The sequence below is a fragment of the Euprymna scolopes genome, chromosome 22, assembly GCF_053919585.1.
Source record: "Euprymna scolopes isolate OS-2025 chromosome 22, ASM5391958v1, whole genome shotgun sequence".
Taxonomy (NCBI): Eukaryota; Metazoa; Mollusca; class Cephalopoda; order Sepiida; family Sepiolidae; genus Euprymna; species Euprymna scolopes.
Genome location: NC_136503.1, coordinates 116,043,265 through 116,058,561, shown reverse-complemented (window position 1 = coordinate 116,058,561; position 15,297 = coordinate 116,043,265). Strand labels below are relative to the sequence as shown.

The following is a 15,297-nucleotide window of genomic DNA, read 5'->3' as shown; positions in this document are numbered from 1 at the left end:
CTTTCAGTCATGCTTAATGTAAACAGAATATGTTTACAATATGGGTAAATTATTTAGAGTGAAATGAGTTTAGGAATTTATATTCAAACCTAAATATTATTTTTACTTAAAAAATAACATTAAGTTATACCAAGTTTCATTGTGAAACCACCACAAATATCTATATCCACTTACATTATATTTGAAACTGAATGACCTCTAAAAATCTTTAAATACTGAATTTTTGGTACTTTAAAAAAAAAAAATTGCAGAATCTGGTAGCTGGGTGTCAAATCAATAATAATCTTCTGAAAATATTGAAAAAAACGAAAAGAACCTCTCCGAAACATACTGGCAATAATTTGGTTTTGTGTTTCTTGTGAGTGTTTCCAATAAGGGTGATCGATTTACTAGGACTTTGTATTAGAAACTGAGCACCTCTTACAAATCTTTAATTATTGAATTTTTTGCATTTTGGTTGAATTTGTTAGTTTGCATTCGCTGATAATCCACTCAAAAAATTGAAAAAAAAAAAAAGATGAAATTAAAAAGAATGATACTCTTGCAAAATGTGACCCAAATCCTTGGGATTTTCTGTCAATTATGGTTAAGAGTCCACCGGCAATCACTGGATTAATGCGAGCATTGTTCAAATGTTGAAACACTAAAATCAACATTTTTTTTTTGTTTTTTGCATTTGTTGACAAAAGATAAATTGTACATTCTCTTGAAAAAAAAAATTTCTTTACTTTCACCTAACAATTTACAGTTTTTATAATCTGATAAAGAAAATTCTGTTTAAGATGATATTTAACTTCTTACCATCAACCAAGGTGTTTGGTTCAACAGATGGCATTCCTATATGACGATGCATCTCACAGATTATTTTAAAAATGAATAATTGTGTATTGGGCTATGTGACATTAGCCCTTAAGGTCGCACATTAAGGAGATCATCTATCACCCAGAGCCTATTTTTGACACTTCTTTACAACAATAACATGTTTCAATCAGTCATTTGTTTTCCTAGTTTTGCAAAATATCTCATATTATATCTCCCCTCTTTGGTTTTCATACATAAAGAAAATTTCACAATGTATAAGGATTATTTGATACTGGAGATATTCATAATCATATCCTATTTCCAAAAAGAGGGGAGTATAACATATGAGAAATATTTGGAATCAAATCTCCCCTTGCTGTTATTTCAGGTCATTTGAAACCATAGCATCAAGTTTTAGTTTTCCTCCATCAAGGCCAGAGATTTGGGGGAAATATATATATATATATATATATATATATATATATATATATATATATATATATATATATATATATATATTAGGTTGGTGCAAAAACAATATCATTTTTTCACATATTGTTAGATTTATATATGATTTCTGAATTAATTGATTTATATATATAGCATTTTATATATCATTTTGAAGCGTGTTTGTTGCGCTATCAAATCGTGTTATTCGTTACCATTCTCAATCTCTTCATTCATTTTTTTTTTTTTGCCGGCTTTTTGACAGCCTAGACAAAATTCAAATCTGCACAATTTTTTTGTTCCAGTTCAAACTAGGCCGAAAAGCTGCCGAGGCAGTTTGTGATATCAATGATCCATTTGGTCCAGGATCCACTAACCAACGTGTGGGACAACAGTGTTCCAAGAAATTTCACAATGGTGAGAAAAGCCTCGAAGATGAAGATGGTCGTTGTCATCCGACTGCAGTTGATAATGAACATTTGAAAACCTTAACTGAAGCCGATCCTCGCAAAACCCACGAGAAGTTGCTGTTAAACTCGAGGTCGACCACTCACCATTTAAAGCAAATAGCGAAGTCAAAAAAGTTGGATGTGTGCTGCATGAATTGAATGATAATCAGAAAAATTGTCATTTTGAAATGTCTTCTATGCTCCTTCTGCCCAACAAAAACGACCCATTTCTCAAGTGGATTGTGACGTGTGATGAGAAGTGGATCCTCTACAACAACCGGTGATGTTTGGTACAGTTGTTGGATGCCAAAGATACTTCACAACATTTCCCGAAGCCACTATTGCACCAAAAAAAGGTTATGGTGACTGTTTGGTGGTCTGCAGCCGGTCTCATCCATCACAGCTTCTTGAATCCAAGCAAAACAATTACAGCGGAGAATTACTGATGACAAATTGACGAAATGCAACAGAAGCTCCACTGTATGTGCCCTAGATTGGTCAATATGAAGGGACCAATTCTCCTCCATGAAAACGCTCACCCGAATGTTGCTCAACTGACCCTGCAGAAGCTGAACGAATTGTGCTACGAGACTTTGCCTCATCCTCCATATTCACTGGACCTCTCACCCACCGATTATCACTTTTTCAAGTATCTCGACAACTTCCTGCATGAAAAATGCTTCAAAAGCTGAAACGATGCCGAATCTGCCTTCAATGACTTCATCGCTTCCAGAACTTCGGGTTTCTATGCTAATGGGGTAAATAAACTTGTTTCTCGTTGGCAAAAATGTGTCGAGTCTAATGGTTCTCATTTCAATTAATAAAGTTTATTATAAAAGGAGTTATGATCTTTAAGTTTAACGTCGAAAATGACATTATTTTTGCACCGACCTAATACATACATACATATACACATTATGTATTCTGAAAGCACAGCAGAAAAAACACTTTAGGTAATCAGTTGCCAATCTATGAGCATAAAAACTACTCTATAGAATATCCCATATTTAGGTGGTCATTATTTGGGGAAAAACTTAAGTGGGTTACAACCACAGCGTAGAATCTTGTATCTTTAGAACCATTATTTCTTTTCTTTTTTTTTAATTGACAAATCAAATTGTTTAGTCTACCCCAAATCAGTGATATTTCCTATTTCCTGAGTCATTTGTCTTTTTGTCAGTTAAATATTTCACAACTATTGTAACTATTCACAACTATTGTAACTATGGAACTTGTGAAACGATACTATCTGGTGCATGTTTATAATAATGGTGATAAAAATTTCAGGAAAAAAAGCAAACAGTCTATTTATGAATTATGTTCAACAAAAATGAGATCTGGTTTGTCTATTAAGTAACGGGCCCAACTAATAAAACAACTTTTATGCAAAATTCGACTTCATTCAAAATAATCTCCTTCTAGGTTGATAAAGTGAACAGTATTTTTCCCATCAGAAAGCAATACTCTATGAACACACAAAATTCAGACTTTTTCATTATTCTGAAAATTTGAAACAGTAGCTTCACTTAAATAATGTTAATTTGTAAACTAATAATCTAATCAGGCTCAACTGTTACACATGCTACTTGAAGGTTAGTACTTTATAAAAAAAACTTTTGTTTTATTGGTAGCACCATGAGACTTATTAAATCTTAAAGAACAGACTTAATTCTCTGCGTCAGAAACTACATTAGATACACTTACAGATCTTACATCATTCAATGCAGTATGATCTCTAACGTGGTTATATAAAAAAAGACATTGTAATATTCATGCCCTTCAGTGGTCATTAACAGTTGAAATTAGTGCAGAAGTAAGAATTAAAAAATGTTTCCGGTTTTTTTTTTGTGTGTTTTTTTTCTTACCAGAAGTTGCTAAAACACTATGAACAATGAACTTTTTCTTGCTTTCTTTTTTTTTTTTTTTTTGCATCTTTTGTAGTGCATTGAACCAATTGCCAAAGAAAGAGAGGGGGGGGGTATAACAAAAAGAGAGACATATAAATTTAAAAACAAAAATGTTACACAGAATTCTTTTTAAATTCTCCTAATCTTTCTAACTGGAAAATTTCAGGAATATAAGAAAATATTAGACTTACCTTTAACAGGCGATTATTTTATCATTTCTTTTTTGCTACCTTCTAATAAGCAGAGGTTCTAGAAAAGCAACAAGAAAGACAGATTAAAACAAAAGAAATTTAATATATATATATATATATATATATATATATATATATATATATATATATATATATATATATAAGCTGTACATATAGAAATTCTATGTAAGATATGTAAAATTGTTCCTAATATTTCAGAAAAAATGCTAGTTCTTTGTCACCAGTAAAAACATGTTTACACAAAGAAAATTACTGAAAGTATATATATATATATATATATATATATATATATATATATATATACATACATATACATATATATATATACATACATATACATATATATATATACATACATATACATATATATATATACATACATATACATATATACACATATATATATATACATATATATATACATATATATATATATATATATACACATATATATATACATATATATATATATACACATATATATATATACATATATATATATATACACATATATATATATACATATATATATATACACATATATATATATACACATATATATATATATACACACACACATATATATACATGTAATTATTTCATGTATACACATAATATTATAAAGTGATATATTATGTATTATAGACTTTCAATATTTACTTCAACAGAGCTCAATACGGGGGGTAGGGCTTCTATCTCAAAGTAGATTTAGATAGTAAAATATATATATATATATATATATATATATATATATATATAAAGCAGACATCAAGCATATATATATAAGTATATAAACATAATTATAAAAACAATAACAAAAATAATAGAAAATTAAATATAATCTAGTTAAATCCTTCTTATAACAAGAAAGACTATATTTTTAAGGAAATACACATTTCCTTAAAAAGCAACAAGCTATCTCTAATTATCAATAAGAATATCATTAAAATCAATTACTGTTACATAGATGATATACAATCGATGAAAAGAAATAGTAACAAAAATAGTAATACCAATTTATTTAATTGTAAAATTAAAATAATTTCCCATGCTAGGCAGCTAAAGTTATATACATAAACAACTGCTAATAATATTAACAACAATTAAGAAAGTATACAAAGAGGCAATAGAAAGTAATTTCAAGTGTAGATATAATCATACTAGCAGGACGACCTGACATTGTTTGGGTTTGAATAAGGATTACTAATATGTACTTTTTAAACCATGCTCATAACACGATATTATTTTGTTTTACTGCCACATTCTTCTCATGTTTAAACACGTAATATAGTTGGAAGAAGCTGAAATGTCGGAAAGCTCAATGAATTAATGATTAAATATATTTTAATATGAAATGCTATATGTTTATCTGTCTGTCTGTTTGTATGTCTGCTTCCATATTTTTAAACTATCTCTTACAAGTCGCAGCGCAGTGCTAAGGGCTTCAAATGATTGAATTTTTTTATGGACCGTTCTTTTATGTGTCTTTAGCCGGTTAGAATAGTCTTTAAGGGGTAAAAAAAAATGGGTTAAAATTGAAAAAATCATCATACATTTTGTACAATTATCTTAGTTTAATTTTAATCTTTAAACTATTCATATGTGTGTAACGTTGGTAACGTCACCAGCTTTGAATGCTACAGTTTTGCTTTCGGTTTCGATTCTAACTGATGACACAAATACTTTTTTATTTTTTTTTTACTTTTGAAATCAAGATTCTATAATAATATATACGAAATCTAGACAAATTAAAATATATTAAAGCGTATTTTACGAGCGGGCAAAGCCCCCCCCCCCGCTAGTTTTATTAAAATTGAATACATATATTTAAGTTTTAAAAGGGTCACTTAAAGGTAGGAGTGTGTAGATATTCGACACAGAAAGGTGAATATAGAGATTTAGGATCACTTTGATGGTGTTCCTCGGAAAATTTTATACATATGAGATATATATATATATATATATATATATATATATGCATACGAAATAAATATATATACATACAGTAGAAATATATATATATGTGTGTGTGTGTGTGTGTGTGTTGTGTTACAAAAGAATGGGGGCTGGGGTTTTCAAAAAATTTTCCCGAAATGTAACCTTGATAATCGCTGTCAGGATTCCTACATGCAAATACTCTGAACCAACAAAAAAAATTTAGTAATTGCAGCATCTAAGGTAAAAATTTATATTAAAAAAAAAAATGCAAACATATAACAAATAAGTGTTCTCTTATGAAAATTAAGTTTGTAACCTCCATGCACAAAATATTAGGTTTGGGTTATTTTGGTGGGGGTGGGAGAACAACTGTGTGGAAATGGCGGTATATGTCGTAAAATAATTGTATTTGTCAAATATAAATTGGTGCAAAAACATTATCGTTTTCTCACATATGTTACTTTTATATATGATTTCTGAATTAATTCATTGATATATACAGCCATGTTATATATCATTTTGAAGTGCATTTTTCGCTCTATCAAATCATGTTATTCGTTACCGTTCTCAATCTCTTCATTCATTTTTTTTTTTTTTGCACGCTTTTCGACAGCATGGACAAAATTCAAATCCACATGATTTTCTTGTTCCAGTTCAAACTAGGCCAAAAAACTGCTGAGACAGCTTATTTGGTCCAGGAACCACTAATGAATGTGTGGCACAATGGTGGTTTAAGAAATTTTGCAATGTTGATGAGAGCCTCAAAGATAAAGACGGTCATGGCCAGCTGACTGCAGTTAATAACAAACATTTGAAAGCCTTAATTGAAGCCGATCCTCGCAAAACCATGCGAGAAGTTGCTGTTGAACTCGAGGTCATACACTCAAGAGTCGTTTGCCATTTCAAGGAAATAGCGAAGTCAAAAAAGTTGGATAAATGGGTGTCGCGTGAATTGAACGATGATCAAAAAAAATGTCATTTTGAGGTGTCTTCTGTGTGCTCCTTCTGCACAACAAAAACAACCCATTTCTTGAGCGGATTGTGACGTGTGATGAGAAGTGGATCCTCTAAGACAACCGGTGATGTTCGGCACAGTGGTTGGATGCCGGAGAAGTTCCACAACACTACCCAAAGTCAAAATTGCACCAAAAAAAGGTTATGGTGAGTGTATGGTGGTCTGCAGCCGGTCTCATCCATCACAGCTTCTTGAATCCGGGCGAAATGATTACAGCGGAAAATTACTGATGACAAATTGACAAAATGCAACAGAAATGCCAATGTATGTGCCCAAGATTGGTCAATATGAAGGGACCGATTCTCTTCCATGACAACACTCGCTTGAATGTTGCTCAATTGATCCTGCAGAAGCTAAACAAATTGTGCTACGAGACTCTGCCTCATCCTCCATATTTACCGGACCTCTCATCCACCGATTATCACTTTTTTTCAAACATCTCAACAACTTCCTGCGTGAAAAATGCTTTAAAAGCCGAGATGATACTGTATCAACCTTCAATGACTTCATTGCTTCCAGAAATAATTCTAGATTTCTACCCTAATGGGATAAATAAATTCTCGTTGGCAAAAAAGATCAGTATAGTAATAATGTGTGTACTTCTTCCTGGTGGGACTGGGTACGGTGGGAGGACATAGGAATTGAAGGGAAAAATACGAACTACTTCCTTTGCAGATATTGGCGATAGTGTTGATGTTTCTCCTAGGATGTAATGTAGGATTTTATTAAAGCAATTAAATGTGTCTAAAATGGCGTTTTTAAGTTACATAAGATGGTGGATAATACTTTGGACAAAATAAATTTATTATTGCAAACCTACGGTAATTTGGTCCAAAGAGGAATTTCTGTAATCATTTTATTATATAGTCTATATATATATATATATATATATATATATATATATATATATATATATATGTTTAAATTTCAACAATATTTCTCCAAATGGATTAGGTCCTTGCTAATGAAGCCAAAGATGGCTTCTGTTGCCGGGTTCGAGTCTATCGACTGGTGTTAATTGTGACACACTGTACTGATGATTCCCGAAAGGATGAAACAGTAGTGTCTGTAGAGGTATTTAATAATTATTATAGTAAATAGTTATATATATATATAATATAAAGCTGAATGTCTCTGTGTGTGTGTGTCTGGTCACGAATAGGCTCCTATATGGTTGACTATTTTAAAAAACTGATTACATATAATGATAGAAGATGTATTGAGACACAGAAATGGGTATGTTTGATCTTGCAGAACGGTGGTTCATTAAAATTGTGGGGTCTGTGTTTGCGCCTGGTCCACAAAGTATGGAAATAAAAAAACTAAAAATAAAAAAAAAACATTTGCAAGTGTTTTGATATAGATATACATAAGAATATTTTGATAAGTATGTTTTAACTTAAATAGGGATGGTATAATAAAATTTTGGGGTCTGCGTTCGCGCCTGGCCTCCATAGAATGGAAATAGGCGCAAACTTTAATAAAGACTTTTCATATCTATCTGCGTAAGTATACTTTGATAATTATGTTTCAGTTCGAAGAAATATGGTATAATAAAATTATTGGGTGTTCGTTCGCACCTGACCTCCATAGAATGTATATGTCACAAAGTTTAACAAGGTTTTTTTTAATATAGATCCACAGAATATGATAAGTGTTTCAGTGTGAACAGGTATGGTATAATAAATTATGGGGTTTATCTATTTTATTTTTACTTTCATCATATTTTGCTTTGGTTTTGATACCCCCAAATTCAACACAAATTTACAACCCTTCCTTTTCATAACCTATCATACTTTCATAAATCAGAGTCCATTCTCTGTGGGCTGTTTTTGAACCCAGTCAACGACGGGTACTTTTGCTAGTATAGAGAGAGAGAGAGAGAGAGAGATTTTATTTACTTCCTTTGAGGTTAGAAACAAGTTTCGAGATAAACACCACTCATCAATTTCTGATTTCAAAAGCTTTCATTAAGTAGACTATTTCTTGTTTAACAGCTTCTTAATCATAAATACCATGGTTTTTAATCCTAGTTTCAGAAAAATTTAAAGTTCTATAGGAAGTTATCAATAACAGCTCCAATGCTTCTGTTTACCATTTAAGGAAAAGACAAGAGTTATTGCCGAACAGTCAATTAGTCCATTTCTACAGAAGCATCAAATCAAAATAATGCCCCACTTTTTCTGTGAACCATCAAAAGTTTTTTTTATGAACCATCAACAATTCATGACCACTGGTCTAGAGGATCAAAAAGTATATTTCCAGAATATTCCACAAAGTTTTGTGTGGACTACCAGCGATTCATGGATCACTGCCAATTAATGTACCACTGGTTTAGAGAATCAAAATACATTTCCAGAATATTCCATAAATCTTTAACAAGTAGTTTTCACATGGTGCCATGTGATACATGGGCAGCTTTCACCAAATTATTATCATATCGGATTCTATTCCAGCATGTGTAACGTAATTGTCAGCTAATAAATTGCACAATTCCAATCTATTTAAATCGACCCATCAATATTAATGTACTCCATGACCCTATTTTCAATCGACATTTATAAGTCTATCAACCATTGTTCATTTCTCAAAATCAATCGATTCGCTTCACGTCTATCTTTCATTGATGGCCTCGCTATCAACAAATCAATAAAATCGATAAATAAGTAAATAAAAAGATAAATAAGCAATAACCAAATCTCGTCAAACCTACCCACCCAGCCATTGGAAAGAAAAATTGAAAAAAAAAAGAAAATAAAAAAGACTTTAAAAGACTCAAAAAGAATGTTAAACACTAAAAATATAATTTTAAAAAATATACTTGCGAAATAATTTTAACTTTTCAACTAAATATCAACAACTTTCCCTCTACCAAATATTTTTTTTTTGTTTTTTGCCTTTTTGATTTATCTTATTATTAGCAAATTTTTGAAGCCAACGTTCGACTCGAATCCATTACTAGCTTGAATTTTATTAAGAGCAGACGAAAAAGAAAATATCGATAAATAACCCATTTTTTTTTTTTATATATATACAGCTCAGTTCTTAACTAATGAAGATTGAATTGGGACAAATAACACGAGGAACACAATTATTGTTCAGCTAAATCTTACACTGTTATTATCTAACTTTTACATACAAAATTGACCCAGTATCACACTATCATGAATCAATTCATTTGACTCCAGCAGATTATCTAAACAGCAGCTCATTATGGAAACAGCTGAAGTCTTGTTGCATTGATGACACATATCAGTGGTAGATGTGACGCTTCCTCTTTGTTGCAGCTATCACTGTTTTTTGTTATAAGAGTGATTGTAAAGTGATTACTTGTGGTCGAAGTCAACCATTGCTAGTGTTTAGTATGACTTAATCAAGGATTGAACATGGATTTCCAGGCCTATTAGCAAACACTAACGGTTATGTCAAGTTTTAAAAGATATTAATAATAGCAGCATAGAATAATTTGGGATTTAACAATCCTTTTTTTTTTTCTTCATTTACACTATATAATATTCTGTGGATCATCCTGGAACTCATCGCCCATAGGGGGAAAGGTAGCAGCTGTCCCAAACATGATTCTTTTTTTGTTGTTCAAAAACAAGAGAAAGATTTTATTAGTTTATCCACTACATATCACGGCAGACTTCTTGTAACATTCTAAACACGTTACTCTAATTTCATTTTTACCTTGTAATGGAATTTTCCAATTTTTCAGATCTGTAAAGAATCGGTCATCATCTAAACAAAGATATAACATCTTGTCTGTAATTCTGAAATTGCACAACCTGGCAAGAGACCTTGGTAAAGATATTTGATGTGTCATGTGTTGCACTTGCATCAAGGAAAGTGAATAAAAAAAAAACATAAGTCCATAGCAGCATACTTACACAGCGTTGCCTAGGATGAAGTGAAGTCATTTTAGTTTTTAATCTTTATGTTTGCACATATTTAAGATTTATACAGAAAAAGAAAGAAATTTTAGCTGTAAGACAGCCAACTTTTTATGTTCTTCAATTAAAAGTATAAGTTATTCCCCTTGATGATTTGACTTTCAATAATAATTGAAAAAGTTTTCTTTATTACTAGTTGTCCGGGTTCATGAATTTTTTAAAATAAATTTTATGGAATTATAGTGCAAATAACATTGTCCAACAGTAACAAATTAATTTTTGCTGCTCAAAAGCAAAGTTTGATTTGTCAGCTTAGTTGCTATTTGAGTTTGAAAATTCAACAAAGTAACTTTATACTCTAAAGATTTTATATATATATATATATATATATATATATATATATATATATATATATATATATACATACTAGCAAGGAGACCCGATGTTACCTGGGATTGAATGATGATCAACAAATATTTCACACTCCCATATTTTTATTGTCATCAAAATTGGTGTAATCAATCGATTTGATTGATTGCCTGCTTTAGTCGGGGACCCATTACAGTGCACTGAGAGGAAGATTCACATGCCTCCCTGCAGTAACTTAGTCCACAATACATCCTAGTCTATATTGCACTGTAGAGAACCTACTGTTGCTTTTATAAAATTATTTTTATGTATAACAGCTTGAATTAAAGTTTAAAATGCAAAAGTCAAATATCATGGTTCAATTGTGCTCTAAACAGAAACATTAATTTTGAACATGACTTTGTCATGTTCAAAAAGCCTACTGTTGATTTTATATGCCTGGCTTTTCTGTTATGCGGTATTAATGGCTTGAATTTAAGTTTAAAATAAACACAAGTATCATGGTTCAATTGTGCTTTAAACAGAAACATTCGTTTCAAACATGTCCTTGTCATTGATTTTATATGCCGGGTCTTTCTGCTTGTGCAGTAATAAAACTTCTCAAATGCACTTGTGATGTTAGGGTGTATAAAGTGTTAACTTTAGTCAAAACCGTATGTTCTTTCTTTCAGATTTTTTTCGATTATTGATACTTATCAAAGACATTCTGAAATAAACCTATCTAAGAACACTGCCAGATACATAAAGTATATTTGTGTGAAATTGTGGAGTCTAATAGGGAATGAACTCACACACAGATTAAGTTCCATATATATAGATGTCACTAGAAAAGCAACTGTGAGCCATAGTGATAGACACTGAACTTTTTTATGGATGAAGTAAAGATTATTAAAAACTGGAACGTTTAGTATATAATTAATTGCTTTAGATTTTTGGGGTTTTTTTATGTAAACACAAAATAAGTCAGGAAAGATTTTTCTGTGAAGGCATGAAAAAACAAAAATTGGAAAGAAGAAAAACAAAAACAGAACAAAATAGAAATTAAAGAATTGAGAATTGTCTATTAAAAGAGGGTAGGAAGGAAAACAAAGAAAAAATCACTCAAGAAAAGAAAGAGAAATAAAGAGAAAAAAGTACAAACCAAAGAAAAACGATTCTCTAAATTAATTATAAAAAGACACAAAAAAAAAAGAAGGAAAATATGCCTTTAATAAAGGAATAAGAAGAGGATGACAAGAAAAATTTGTTAAATAATAGGAAAATAATGAGAGAAATTAGAAAAGAAAAAGATTAGAGAATGATGCCAAAAAGAGAAAAAAAAGAAAAGGGGAAACAAAGGAAAAACTAAAAAAAGAAAAGGGAAAGAGAAAAACAAAAAGAAAAGAAAAAGGAAAAATAAAGGACAAAACGTAAAAATGAAAAAAGAAAAAAAAAAGAAGTACGTAGAAGAAAATAGAAAAAGAAACGAAAATTTAATGAGGGGGTGGAGAAAAAATGTTTGAAAAACTTGCTAAAATTCACAAGGTTTTCAACAAGTTATCAGAAATTGTTCGTCGTTTTGTTTTCAAGCTGATATTCATTGCTTTTAGTTTTTATCCATTTTTTTTTTTTATCAGTCAGCCAGAACAGTTCACGGAGTTTTACATTTTATGTCCGCTCATAAAAATCAAATAAAAACTTGGGATATAATTATTGCAACTATCAGAGATTTCACAAATGTTACTGGAAGATTTCAATATATATGTATGCATATAATATTTTTAAATAAATATTAATATTTTTTATACTTACAAACGCTAATGTTTCATGTTTACACAATCATCAGTGCAGGGAGAGATAATTACTGCTGGATGAGAGATTCGAACCCAGTTAACAAAGCCAACCTGGGCTAGTGTCTTTCCTCCCTGCCACTGGCAATTGACACTTAAATGCAAGAGAATAAGATTCCCTGAATTTCAATTTATTTTTAAGCTAGAATCAAAATTTGAATAAGAATGAAGACATAAGGTTTAGTACAATTATATCGGCAGGATTGGAGTTTAGGTGGCGATTAACCTCGAACCGAAAACAACCCAAAAACGAAAGGGACACAAATATCGAGTCACCGGTTTGTATCCATGGAAACAGTGACCATATCGTTCAGTTACAAATAAGCTGAACTTATTTTTCAAAATTAATATAAACAGAATTTTTTTCTTTTATTGTAAACAATATTCTAAATTTCTTTTAATATTGACCTATTTTAATATTAATCATTTTCTATAATGAAAATGTATTGCTAAAAGGCATTAATATTAATTTAAATTCAATTTTAGTGATATTTGTGCACTCCGTTAAGTTGCGCACGGGTGCATCGCAATATATTTTTTTAATAGAATTTGGAATTTAAAGTAAAGTTCAGTAATATTTTTTGGTAATGCTGAAGATGCGCACTCCCTTGTTTACAGAAATGACGCCAGACAAATTTTAGCTATGGGTACATAAATTGCTTTAATTTCTTCAACAAACAAATGGAAGAAAAAAATCCTTTAATAATGAGATTTTTTAAATATTAATCTTTTTCTTTTATTGAAAATGTACTGCTAAAAGGCATCGGATTTCTTGTAATAATTACCTTTTTGGTGCACATGCAGAGACTGAAGCAGATGTAACTCAGCGTACCCCTAACTTATGGTTATGGTCTAGGTCTAGGGTTACGCCGGTTCAGTCTCTGCATGTGTACCAGATTTTTTATTATTAAATTGTTAGGCACAGAATTTTTTAATAATTAGATTTTTTCATATTAATGCACTTATTGTACTGCAATATTTTTTAAATTCAATTTAAGTGATATTGTTTTAGTAAATTGTTAGATGAAATCACGTGATTAATTATATAAGTCGAATAATTGATCACATGAGTAATTGTTCAACCATTTATATTAAAATTAACCCTACACGCATATTTCTTTTTCAATTGTTTTTGTGAAAAAAAATATTTAAAAAAAGATGCTTTTGCACACTGTGACCTGCACTATTTAAAAAATCATATTTCTCAAGGTAAATTCAAGTTTTCCGATATTTTTCAATTTCCATTGTTTCTCATAATGGATTATGTCAACCAGAAAACGATTGTGGATAAAATATTATCTGTTGATGAAATAAAAGAAACGAAATGGACTTTTAATTATTTATCCTCATTGACAAACTACATCCACACAGCAGCTTCTTTGGGCTTTATCAGAATACCAGTTTCTGCAACCAATGTGGAAAATTTTCAACTTTATATAAAGCGTCGAAAAGAATAGACGGCTGTATGTGGAGATGTTCATCTTGTCGATCCTCCCTTTCCATCAGAAAGGATTCTTTTATTGAAAAAGGCCACCTTGCAATGAAAAAGATTCTCATTATAATATTTTGTTGGAGCCTCGAGCTACCACAAACTATCATAAGAAAAGAAATAGATGATACCGACACACATACAGTGGTTGACTAGTCAAATTTCATCCGTGAAATTTGTGAGGAAGATCTCGCCAATCATCCCATCATGCTGGGTGGGATTGATGAAGAAATAAATCAACCAAAAGAAGTAGAAATTGACGAATCGTATTTTTTTAAAAGGAAATACAACAGAGGAAGAATAAAGAATGGTGTCTGGGTTTTTGGAGCCGTCGAACGTGGCTCCAACCTGTGCAACAACATCACGAGAATTGATAGCAGAGATAGAGACATCTTATTTACTCAATCTTACCAGGGACACGAATTTTATCGGATGGATGGCCGGCCTATCATGGTCTGGACCAATTTGATTATGGGAAATATGAACATGATGAAATAATTAATGAAAAACACTTTGTTGATCCACATGATCCAAAACAATGGAAGGGTTATGGTCTCATTGCAAAAAAAAATGTGAGGAAAGGTGGAAAAACAACATTTGATAACACATGATTGAATTCATGTGGAGAAAAAGGGAAGTCTTTCCCCTTATAATAAAATGCACCTGTGAACAATATGTGTTTTTGATAAAAAAAAAAAAATTGCTTTGTAAAAAAGAAAAAGATTAAATTGGTACAGAATACTTGCAAAACACCTCCACCAATTCTGTTCGTATTGTTTAAATTTTTTTAAATTATAAAAATTTCTATTTCTATATGTTTACAATGTAAATACAAATTGTTTCATTTTTTTATTTAAAAAAATCTGTTTATATTTTTTTTTCATTTCGAGCAGTTTTTTATCACTAAAATTAAATTTAAATTCAAAATACTATTAAAAATATATTGCG

General features: G+C 30.6%; 2 protein-coding genes and 1 long non-coding RNA gene across 8 annotated transcripts in view; 1 reads left to right on the top strand and 2 right to left on the bottom strand.

Moving 5' to 3' along the window:
• Nucleotides 1–15,297, bottom strand: part of LOC145243682 (integrator complex subunit 13-like) — a 1,170,185-nt gene that overhangs the window by 1,038,888 nt on the left and 116,000 nt on the right. The window lies entirely within an intron of this gene.
• Nucleotides 1–15,297, bottom strand: part of LOC145243684 (uncharacterized) — a 701,194-nt gene that overhangs the window by 597,074 nt on the left and 88,823 nt on the right. For all 3 annotated transcript variants that reach the window (XR_013862938.1, XR_013862937.1, XR_013862936.1), the window contains exon 2: nucleotides 3,796–3,853. This is a non-coding gene — a long non-coding RNA (uncharacterized LOC145243684). The remainder of the gene's footprint in view (nucleotides 1–3,795; nucleotides 3,854–15,297) is intronic.
• LOC145243683 (FMRFamide-activated amiloride-sensitive sodium channel-like) overlaps nucleotides 1–15,297 on the top strand; it is a 531,594-nt gene that overhangs the window by 463,875 nt on the left and 52,422 nt on the right. The gene's annotated exons all lie outside the window — the stretch shown is intronic.